This window comes from Ambystoma mexicanum, chromosome 14, assembly GCF_040938575.1.
Source record: "Ambystoma mexicanum isolate Mex_15411 chromosome 14, UKY_AmexF1_1, whole genome shotgun sequence".
NCBI lineage: Eukaryota > Metazoa > Chordata > Amphibia > Caudata > Ambystomatidae > Ambystoma > Ambystoma mexicanum.
Genome location: NC_090940.1, coordinates 284,776,876 through 284,789,360, shown reverse-complemented (window position 1 = coordinate 284,789,360; position 12,485 = coordinate 284,776,876). Strand labels below are relative to the sequence as shown.

Sequence of the window (12,485 nt, the reverse complement as noted above, 5' to 3'; positions counted from 1 at the left end):
GGGCATATACGTTGTGGTTTATCACGAGTCATTGCTCCGCCACTGGTTGTAAAGTTGCTCATGCAGTTAATGTATTACTGTATACCCACATTGAATGTATTGCCTGCTCTGATGTATGTGTTTGCTGTATGCCTCTACCGACAAAAAAAAAGTAAAAAAAAAAAAAAAAAGTGTTTTAAACCGTCACATTTCTTACACGTATTACGACCTTGGGTTGCTGTACTTTCGATCATTTTTTAATAGCACATGCAGTAAAAATTGATGGTATTGAAGGAAGAGCTCTCACTCTCAGCTCTTTCAAGTTTATCTGGCGTTTTCTGATGTTCAAAAAAGAAAGAAGTTTAACTCTTGAACATGTGTTTTTACAGGTTTTTTCCACACACCCGGACATATTTTATTACATACCATGATGCACATTTCAGAACCAGCATCTTCCATCTCACAGGCGCTAGCGACGTCCATAAACAACTTGTCTTCATCAGAAAATGGTTCTAACTCTGGTTTCATGGCTGCCTCTGGAAACAGCTCCTCTAAAACACTGAGGTCCTCATACAGGGGCTATTTAAGAGACTTAATAGACTCATCCATATCTACGCAGTCTGTATCTGTGTAGTCGGCATCTGCTATAGCAGCATCTGCACCATCCCCACATTCATTAGAAGCCTTGATAGGGAAAACAGCCTGTGACATGTCATCAAAAGTCATCACATCAAGGCATTCACACAGCTTATCCACAGCCGTGCCGTAATCAGGTTCCCCATCAGCGGTTGGCATTACTGCTGGCAGACTTTCAGGGCTGTAGTAATTTTGAATGGTGTTAAAATCATCAGCACACTATAACTCAGAGAGACTGGAGGTACTTTTTTACCGACCACTTATAAACAGCCCTCCAATAGACTTTGATTCAAATAATACATCATGTTTAAAGGGTCACTTGCTTCTCCACTATCCCTTCTTGGTTATTCCGCTCTTATACGTTTTATGATTATATGGTCATATATCACACCAGCTTTTTATCAAAAATAGCAATTTATTTATTTTTCTTAAAACACATGTAAAATAGTAGGCTGTAGTCGGATGTAGGTTTAGCAATTTTAAGATTTATTGCGGTGTTAACTTAAACAACAGCTCTCCTTGTACACATCAAATGGTATTAGTTTTCATGAGGTTTGGTTTCCGTGAAAGGGTTAATGCAGTCCAGAGTTCAAAAAGAAGCTCCACTTGGCTTCTCGCATCTTTAAAAGGGAAAATAAAGTCAACTTAATTCTTTTTCTCCACGGACTGACTCACCCTCTGTTCACTGGGTTAAGAAAACAAAAAAAAACAAAAATCCACATGGAAGGCACAGTCCTTGATTAATGGTTGACGGCTGGCGCTTCTCCTCAGCGAGTCCGCCTCTGATAGGGATCCCCCCATATTGCTGCGTCTCTTTCTTTCCACAACTTGAGTAAATTAATGTGATAGTTCTGATGTTTGTTTTGTCTATCTGGTTGCTCCACCTCATAATTAACTGGACCCAACACCTTTGTTATACTATATGGGCCTTTCCATTGGGCGAGCATTTTGTTTGTGTGAGTGGGTAATAACACCAGCACTTTGTCTCCTATTTTAAGCGTCCTAGGTCTGCTTCCTTTGTCGTAATACTTCTCTTGCGTTTCTTGAGCTCGCCCCAGGTTTTCCTGAGCATAGTCTCTGAGTTTTCCCAGGTGATCCCTTAGTTCATTCACATATTCTGTTAGGGTTGTTTCTTCCTGCTGTTCCCAAGTGTCCTTTAGTAATCCCAAGATAGATTTTGGCTGTCTCCCAAATAATAATTCAAATGGGGAATACCCTGTTGAGGATTGAGGTGTATCACGTAAAACCATCAATACCCATGGCAGTACTTTCTCCCACCCCAGACCAGTGGGGCTGGTTGCTCTTTTTATCATTTGTTTGATGGTTTTGTTATATCTTTCCACCAGCCCATCAGTCTGTGGATGGTACACCGAGGTCCTTAAATGGTTGATGCCAAGGGTCTTGCATACTTCTTTCATAACGTTCGACATAAAATTACGTCCTTGGTCTGTTACAATCTCCAGGGGAATCCCCACTCTAGCGAAATAGGGTAAAAGTACATCACATACTTGTTTGGCAGACATTCCTTTTAATGGAAATGCTTCTGGATATCTAGTGGCATAGTCCACTACCACTAGTATGAACTGGTATCCTCGGCTGGTAGGCTCCATTGGACCCACAATGTCTAGCCCTATCCTCTGAAATGGCTCTTTGATCAATGGCATTCTTTGTAAAGGTGCTCGTGCTGGAATATGGGGGCTTGTTTTCTGACATATATCACACTCTTGGCAATATTTGGTTATCTCAGCGTAAACTCCTGGCCAATAGAAATTTTGCAACACCCTTTTTATGGTCTTGTTCTCAGCTAGATGTCCCCCTGTGGTGTGGTCATGTGCCAGCTGAATCAGCCCTTTCCTGTAGGACTGGGGAACCAACAATTGCTCCTTCATTATGTTATCAGATCCTTGGGTTACTCGATAGATTAACCCCTGTTTCTCTTTAAAGTAGGGAGTAGGAGGTTGGACCCCACTAGTGTCTAGAGCTTGTTCCCTGGCCCTTTTTAATGTTTCATCCAGCCCTGTTTCTGTTCGAAATGAAGGAATATGGTCCCCCACCTTCCAGTCTATAATGGAAATGTCTTTATACGCTTCCTGATTCACTCGGTTTCTCCTTTTCTGGGTCTTAGATAATTTTTCCCAACTACATGCCCCCAATAGTTCTGTTTTTGAAAACGGGGCTTCTCTCAACCATCTATCGAATTCAGGTAGATCTGTTCCTATTAGCACCGGAGCGGGCAAGGTAGGAATAACGGCGGCTTTGATTGGCATCTACTGCCCCTGTATTCCCAACACAATGTCTTTAGATGGATACCCTTTTACATCCCCATGCACACTCTATGTCAATGGTTCTCACCTATTCGCTATCTTGCTCGCTCACATGAGGCTGTATGGCCGTCTGTCGGCTTCCGCTGTCCATCATTGCTTGACGGGGATGTCCATCGACTGTGACCTCTATCACGTAAGGTAGTCGTTTCCTTCGGTATTCCTGCGCTTGTATGGATCCGATTTCCATTGGTTCAATTTTAGTTTTTTTTGGAACAGAAACGCGCAATATGCCCCCACTCTCCACACTCAAAACATTGGGGTGCCTGTCCTTTGCTTAAGCCAGCCCCATTAGTGGGTCAGGTTTCGGCCTTGTTCCTGGGTTCGGTTCCTGGTCCTTTATAGGTTCCGATACGTACTTGAGAAGCTTCCACACTTGATCTCAATTGGGTGGCCGGGAAAGGTCGGGTGCTCCCTGCCTTCTGATATGCTGTTGCCACGTCTATTGCCTCGGCCAGTGATAGATGGTGATGTTGCCTCACCCACCTCTGAATTGGTCCTGGTAAGGCATCAATGAACTGTTCCATCATTACTTTATCCTTAATCTGTCCTATTGTGGCTGTGCCTGTTTGCAGCCATTTTTCCGCCAAATCTTGTACTCTGTAGAACAATTGTCTTGGACTTTCTCCTGGTTTCAATCGGGTTTCTCGAAACTTTAGCCTGTAGGATTCTTCATCCATGCCGAGTCTTTCCAAAACAGTTTTTTTCATCTCGGTATAAGGAGTGTCTCCGGTGGGGTTAGCCGCTTGGTATGCCCCCTGCATTACCCCTGTGAGCAAGGGAGCCAGATAGAAAGCCCATCTGTCCTGTGGCCATTGGGCTGCTCTAGCTATTCTTTCAAAATTTACGAAGAAAAAACTGGGGTCTTCTCCTACTTGGTATTTTTGTAATACCGTAGGCGGTATTACTGGATGCGTCCGGTTCGTGGCCACTGCTTCTCCCAGTATTCTAAAAGCTTCCCGTCCTTGCTCTTGGGCAGCACTTTGCACTTGTATGGCCTGTTGGAGGGCTTGTCTGTCCGCCTGCGCCTGGTGACTTTGCACTTGTAAAAGTTGCTGCAGCTGCTGTTGCCCTTCTGCGAGTGCCTTTACCACAGCTTCCATGTCTTCTGCTTGGGCGTTCTCTTGAATCCCACCGCTGCCACCACTGTAAAATAGTAGGCTGTAGTCGGATGTAGGTTTAGCAATTTTAAGATTTATTGCGGTGTTAACTTAAACAACAGCTCTCCTTGTACACATCAAACGGTATTAGTTTTCATGAGGTTTGGTTTCCGTGAAAGGGTTAATGCAGTCCAGAGTTCAAAAAGAAGCTCCACTTGGCTTCTCGCATCTTTAAAAGGGAAAATAAAGTCAACTTAATTCTTTTTCTCCACGGACTGACTCACCCTCTGTTCACTGGGTTAAGAAAACAAAAAAAACAAAAATCCACATGGAAGGCACAGGCCTTGATTAATGGTTGACGGCTGGCGCTTCTCCTCAGCGAGTCCGCCTCTGATAGGGATCTCCCCTGTGCCTCTCAGTGAGCCTTCTAGTACGCCAAGTCACAATCACCTTTCCATTCCTCTCTGGTCTCCGGCTCGGCTTGCAGCTGTAATCAGAAACACCTGGTGAGCTCTCTGTTGCTGCATTTAAGCCCCTCTCTGCTCCTCCCCTCCCTTCAGTCTCCAGCCAGTTTTCCCTCCCATTCCCCACACCTGCAGGGCGTTTTCTTTCCTCAGTCCACCCAGTTTCATGCACTGTTTGACCCCACCCTGTATGTCTCTGGGGCCACCGATCTACATGCGGGCTGACTGCTTTATACCAATGCCAATCTCTGGTACACCTATTTCCATGCTGTATGATTGGGTTGTACCTATGCCGTTTTCCCTTTTTAATTCTGTCTCTGCCCCCTCCTTGGTTTCGTTTCTCGTGGTGGTTTCTGGGACATGTAGTTTTCTTTTGATTTGCTGTGTAAACCTTTTGTTGGCTGGGTCTCATTACTAGAATAGGATCCTCCCTTGATTCTGTTGCCTCTTTGACCACCTCACAACACATTTCAACACCCTTCTTTTTTTCTCTTTGTTCAATTGTGAGAAAAATCAATACAATTGGTTGACAAACATATATGTCAATACTTTTCAATTTCATTGTGCACATCCAATAATTTGCAGTAATGCATTTTTTGATAATTGTTTCAAGATAAAAATATCATAAGGATCGGTTGTTTGCTCCCCTCTGTCAGAGAGGTGCCTCCCAGTCCCAAAATCACTTTACTCTGTATCACTATCACCCATGCTTACTTTCATACTGCATTCAGACCATACCAAAATCATCAGCCCCTGGATTGCTCTTAGAATTGTAGCTGTAGCGCTTCATAATTCTGGGTATCTCAGGCTCTGCGCAAGCAGGTTTTCCCAGGGCTTCAGGAGCAGCGTGTACCTCCCTCCCAAACACCTGCTGTATATATACACCCTTCACGCCACACCCCTACTAATGGCCCCGCACAGACACCATCTCCAGGCGCCCCCAGTGCTAAAACTGCGCCACACTTCTGGGTCTTTGGGGGGACATCCGGGGCAGAATGAACAACCCACATCCCCATAACCTCAAAGAGGTGCTTCTTTCAGGCGAAGCACACTAGACCACTTCCGGAATAGGTCATCCATCATGTTTGGACTTCTGGGGGAACCCGGTGGGGGCCCTAGGGACTACAGGCTTGTGGGGGCCTCCCAGCTAGCATCTATGATGTCACATCCGGAGTAACACGGCCTCTAGGGCCTAGGTTCCGGTTAACAATCACTACATCACTTCCTGGATAGGCTTTCCACTAGGACGGGCCTTCCGGGTCACCCACAAGATATCACTTCCGGACTGGGACCTCCGCTAAGGCGGGCCTTACAGGGCACGGACTTGCCCACCTGTAAACGGTTAATTGCTGATGAAAGGTATCATCTTATTCTACTGTAGTTTCATTTTGTGTTTGAGTTAAACGGCCTTTAATAAATGTATATGAATTTTTGATACATGCACAAGACAGAGTAATGTGTGGTGTTTACTGTGTGTGCTCATTGTGGACTTACAATCACCCTCACCCCTCCCGAGACGTAGTCTTGACCGCCGCCAATGCTACCATGATTGGTCTGGCTTGTCCAGCAGGTTACCCTGTTCCCGGAAACTAGGCTGGCCTTCTGTAACGCTCACCTGGTATCCACAGGCACGCCACCCAGCTGGGTTACTCGCTGGTATGCTTCTCAGCTTTGCCCTGATGTGGTCTGCGGGGAAGGTTCTGCCTGAAAATACAGGCGGACTGTGTTCAAGATTGACCGACTGGGGTAAGTATACTCCCTCCACCCCCGTATGCTTTCAGTCCCTCTGGCGCCCTCTCCTCACCTTGTCGTAGAATTAGGTGTGCTCTCTGTCCTGCCTACTTTGCAGGGGCGCGTTGTCTTTCATGGGTGAGTGCGGTCCAGTTACTTCACTGACGCCGGCCCCTTTGATATTGTTCAGGTCTTATTGCTGATCTTTAGTTTTGTTGCTATCCTGCATGCCTTTCTTTGTTTAAAATGTCTCTTTTTTCTCCCTTAGGTATGCAGAGCTTCGGCGCGGCGAACTGGCTTGGTTGAGCCCCGCTGGTAAATGATGGCGCATTAAGAGCGCTATGATGCTGGAAGTAAGCGCTATGTGCAGCGCTGCAAAATCCTGCCTTTGCTAACCTGTGTTTTCCTTCCTTGTAGGTCGCAGTGTTCTTCAGCACGAGTGGAATGTCCGGAGTGGTGCCAGCCGAGAAGCGACCAGCCAGGTAAACCTTTTGAGCAGTTCGTAATTTGTAAATGTCTCTACAGCTTTCTTTAATGTTGCCTCTATCTTCCTCTTTCAGGTCATTCTGTCCGGGAGGCGTGCAGATTCGAGGAAGCTGTTCTCAGTAGCTGCAAGTTTTTAAAGATGAAGACTGCAGGTAAAATGCTGCTGCTAATGATGTTCCTTTCGATTCCTTGCAGGTTCTGCTTCTCCGAGATTCAAGGGAATAGCTGGACACGACGAGCGTCACGTTGCAAGCTGCAAAGTAACACGAAGCATGTTCTGCAGTCAGGGTGTGGTTTATATAGCCCAGGTAAAGTAGTACCAGGGAAAGTAGTTCCAGGCCTGCCACACCCAAAACACTAGACCACATAGCTTGGTCCTTAGGAACCAAGCTATGTGGATGCCTCCATGTTGGCTGACAATACAATAAAGTAGTTCCCAAGCACATTGTTGTTCATGGTGTATGAGCCTGGCGCCAGGACTGGCCCCATGAGGGCTTTTGAAGAGGATGCAAGGCTCTAGAGGCCCAGTCCTGACTCCACCTGGCCAATGGGTTTGCCAGAGGGGGTTTTGGGCGAGGGTCGTGACACCTTCTGAAACTCTGCCGACCAGGTCAGAGTTCCGAAATCCATCTTAACACTAGAAAAGCCTGAGACTGTACTGTGCTCCAAGCTCCCATCTTACCCTGTGTGCAAAACGTGGGGAAGGGAGACCCAGGCTAACGCATCTGACATATTAATTGAGCACACTTCTTTCTTTTCTTAAGAACTATCCTACACCCCTATTTTGTATTAGTGTAGGGTTTGGCAATAGGTTTTTTAGTATAGGCCCTTATTATTTGACACAGCGCCACTAGGACTGCTTTATTGTCATTTGATGGTCCCTTTCGCTTGTTCCCATCTTAGATTTAGGTTTTGATTAGGCGTTTTTTCCATCATGCATACAGAATTCATTGTTTAATAAATACCCTTGAACTCTGATCACTTGCATCTGTCTTACTTGTTGCCACCATGAGTTTCTCACACACACAATGCACTAACCGACTGTCTAGCCAATTTTCCACAAACATTTGTGGGGCCTAGTATATACGCATCTCTGTCAAAGCCTGATCCTGAAATCCCCCAAATATTAAACATATCAGAGGAGCCCCGAAAAGCTATGACTAGCAACTAGCGAGTTCCAGCAAGCCCGCCTATTAAAAAACAAAAACCCTTGCATGAACAAGGCCACACAGCTCGATGTCCAGGGCATTCGATTAAAATCACAGCCATTGTCAAGCCTGTTAGACAAACTGATTGTTCAAATTGGTGGATATTCGTTTCAACAGAACCCTAAAAATCGAAATCAAAGCTTAAAATGGACCAGATTTCGAGTGCAGAGACGTCGACTATTTGAAAAATTGAAAAAGGCCCAATTGCTAACAGCCAGACACGATCAAACTAACGCACCAGACAGCCGATCCACCAGTGTATTTGGAAATGGTCCGAACTTATCAAAGAAGTTATAAAACATTCGCAGCCATGGAGCTTTGCGAGGAATTTAGATTTGTAAACCTGAACCACTTGCGCTCCCTGGGAAATGGAATAATGGTAATAACGAAAATGCTAATGCGCCAAATATTGGAAACTGTTGGCCTAAATGATTTTGTTCAAATAAGAATGGAGGCTGATGGTTTAAACAGACCCTTGTTTACAAGGCGATCACATCATGATACTTTGTGTTTTTCAGTTTTTGGAGAATTTGCAGACTTCCCCAGAGTAAGACTGAGATTATGTGCTTTGCCACACTGAAAATCGTGGTGCTACTGGTCAGACCACGATCCGCCGGTTCTTATAAGCCTTAAAGCTACATTTTACACAACCACATCATACAATCTAAAGGCTGGTGGTTATCAAATTTTGATCCCGAGCCCCTAAATCTCTGCATGACGTCTAGTCTTATAGGTTTAATCGAACCGGGCAGCATAATAGACGCTGATATACGTGCAAAAGCTTTGTAAGTGCATACAGTGTTAAAACTACCAACAGACACACCAACAGGGTTTGGACAACTGAATCTCTGAGGAATATTTTAATAGACCCATCAAGATACTCTATTTCAACAACGGAGTGTGGCGATATTTTCCGCTAATGGTTAAAACAGCCAAAACCACTTTATATATTTTACACCACGACAACCATTTCTACAGTGTATTGAATCTAAAAGGTTTTCTGGGGGCTAAATATCTGTCAGCATTGTCACCACATTTCCAGTAACAAACATACACACACACAGTGGACAATACCACTGTCGCTTGTGTCAAAGTAAAGAAGGCCAAACGAATAAGGAAAAACCTCCAAAATGCCCTCGTCGCACGTTCGCGAGGTCTCGGGTCTGTCGAGACACGCCGCGCGTTAATTTTCCAATGTGCCAAACATTTCTTCCAGAGAGCCACAGATGTACAGGGCTGATTTGTAAAGTGTGTAAAGCTTCCATTATCAACACAGCGGAAACACCTGTGATACATGCCGTCCGGGAAGCCTCACAATAAAACTGCAAGCTACATAATATATGACATGGAGGCATGGCAAGAGAATGTAACCCACCATCCAAACTATACCTATGCCAGAAATCTAACCGGGGATAGATATTGGGAATTTACAGAGGACTCCTATGTGGCAGCCTTTGTAAGCACTTTTGTAACGAATAAATGCACAGGCTCACCTTTCTAACCCATAACTCCAAATGCTACAATGGTTACTTTGTTCTGAAACAATTAGTTCAGGAAAAAATGTAAGTAAAACTTATCACCCAGGGTGCCAAGTTTATGGCCATCTTTGTGGTAGCTTTACAGATATGCTTTATTGACTCCTTGAACTTTATGCCCATTAAACTCAGCAAACTTCCAAAAGATTTTAGTTTTCCAGGTTCAAAGGTTTTCTTTCCCCATCTTTTTACCACAGCCGCTAACCAAGTATACATCAGCCCATTCCCACCCCGGGTCAAGACGGAGTTCTATACAAGATTCCTGGCGAAAAAGAACAGTTTATGACCTAGTACAATTTAGGGACAGCATCATTCAAATGACTTGTCGTGAAACACCTATAAAGGGCGGAATACATTTGTCATACATCGATCCTTTTCAAAATATCACGCTTGCTATTTGTTGTATGCAGATCTACAGACAACTATCTAAAACCTAAAACAACCTCGCTGCTGCTCCATGATCCCTATCACGATCGACAAAAACGTTATTTCACGACGGCTTTCCAGTGGCTTTTCTACTTCTCAAAAACAGAGAACATCTCTATACAACACCTTCTAACTGGCGGTGGTGAGAAACGTCATGGACAATACTGATTAGACGGTTACGCTGTGGTTCAAGGGGTGGAAACAGCCTATGAATTTAACGGCTGATTTTATCACGGCTATGCCTATTGTTACCCCGCCTGTGGCTTCAACAATTCAACATGGACAACTTGTGAACAATTGAAGGGGGCAGCACCTAGCTCGTCAGTTAGGATGGAGCCTGGAAGTCTAAGATACATGGCGGTGTAACATTGTTCTTCTCACCGGGGGCGAGTGAGAGGAGTCTGTCATGAAGGTGAGCGAAATGGAGGCGGGCGCCACCTCCATGTGGGCTTCATGTTGTGGGCTGCTGAATGAAGTGATGGGTACCGGAGCTGTTCATGGCCAGTAGTCTGGATTTGGAGGCAGCACGGGGCCCTTCTGTTTTGCCCCAAATCCAGACTTTTCACCTTTTCCACCTTCTGCAGGAGGGGCTAACCTCGTGTGCAAAGCCTGAGGACTTGCGTTTTCTGTCTTTAGGAAAAAGCATGTATGCTGTGACTGCAAGAAGGACTTTTGCTCTGTCTGTTCTATCCTCCAAGAAAACCTCAGAAGATGTGCTACCCGTCACCTACTACAAGAAACAGCTTTTCAGCGCCCAAAGTTGATACGATTAAAAGTCAAAGATCTGCGCCAATATCTGAATCTCCGAAACATACCAACAGAGAGCTGCAGAGAGAAGGAGGACTTGGTGGACCTTGTGATGTGCCATCATAGAGCAGGTCCACATGACCACATGGACACCAGTAGCATTCATTCTTCACGGTCACAGACTTCTAGTTTTTTTACACACCCTTTTTTCTCAAACCATACAGCATCCTCGCCTTCCGCATCATCATCTCAGGGAGAACCTATTGACAGAGGGGAAAGTTCAGCAACTGGTGCCAAATTCTGAAGGAAGACGTGAAACCTCCTCCGTCACAGAAGTAGAAGAACCCCATATCCAGCAGGAACGAAGTGAAACATTCTCAATAATTACTGAAGCAGGTGAAGGTCCTGAGCAGCAGATAACCGGGCTATCCAGAAAGAGAGCAAGGGCATTGCTGTCTGATTTGTCAACTCTTGAGGAGGTTGACGGGCTGAACATCCGCCAACTGAAAGAAATCTTGGCTCGTAATTTTGTAAATTATTCAGGCTGTTGCGAGAAATGGGAGCTGGTTGAGAAAGTAAACAGATTGTACAGGGAGAACAAATAAAATCGTAAGTCTTTGGAATGTCTGGATAACTGTATGCTTACAGATGGAGAGAAGCTGCAGCTGACGAATAATGACGATCATCTTTGTAGGATCTGTATGGATGCGGTTATTGACTGTGTCCTTTTGGAGTGTGGTCACATGGTCACTTGCACCAAATGCGGCAAGAGAATGAGCGAATGCCCAATCTGCAGGCAGTATGTCGTGCGCGCTGTGCATGTGTTTAAGTCCTAGAAACAAAGACCAAAACCGAATTGGACACCTTTTTCCACAGCTTGTGACTTGAATTTTGAAATATTTTAAGGAAGACCAGGATTGAATCAGTGGTAGAACAAACTTGGATTGTATGTAATTTTAATTGACAATGTGAAATGTGGCATAGCCAATGATGGGACTTATTTTTCCATTTGACTGGGACATTTTGCTTCTATCGCATTACATTAAAGGGCCTAAAATGGCAGCATATGTTGTCAATGTGTATACAGTGGTAACGAGAGCCTCCTCAGCCAATGGATGTTACCACACACTGTCAAGGTCATTCGGTTTACAGGCAATTTAAAGTTGCAACTTCTCCACTGGCAAGCGTTTGGTTGAGTGAAGCGAAGCTTGGCTACTGTGCATATTTAGCTTCTCAAATGAGCTCTAAACATGCTTTCATTCCTTCACTTGGTTTCACATTACTTTCTTAGGTTCATCTATTTAATGTAACTTTGCCTTGGTCTATGCAAATATGATTCGTTTCCACAACTCATACGTCTAGTTGTGCCATTGCATAAAGAAAGGAATCCTCACCATCTTGCCTAGAGTTTAAAATATGGCCTGCAAGGTGTGGGTTTTTTTCAAAATGAGTTTGCTTTCATATTTTTGAAGAACAAGGAGTGGTCTGTTAAAAGGATTTACTTGTAAGATATAGATGGCGTAGAGACTTCTTCACTTGACTGGGAATGACTTTCAAATCCCAGTTTATTTAACAAGTCAAGAGAAATGAATGGTTTTAACTGGTCAATATTCTGCATTACATAATCAAATGCCTAAGCAAACCTCCTGGTGTTGGAGGGGCTTGACATTCAAAACTAGCATAATGTGATATGCATACGTTTGGCAGTATATCAAATCTTTCACAAAACCTGCTGCAAGCGTCTGCTCAAGATGGTACTGATAATGTCTTTTAGTAATACCTTGTCACAAAAGTACTTTATTTTAGCATGATTAGGACCAGATAGATCCTGCATCGGTAGTTGCTGAATAAA

The 12,485-nt window shown here is 44.5% G+C and overlaps 1 protein-coding gene and 1 pseudogene across 3 annotated transcripts in view; one reads left to right on the top strand and one right to left on the bottom strand.

The window, feature by feature from the left end:
• Positions 1-12,485, bottom strand: part of KLHDC1 (kelch domain containing 1) — a 2,530,617-nt gene that overhangs the window by 1,186,719 nt on the left and 1,331,413 nt on the right. The window lies entirely within an intron of this gene.
• On the top strand, positions 10,308-12,227 carry LOC138527284 (E3 ubiquitin-protein ligase RNF34 pseudogene; annotated as a pseudogene).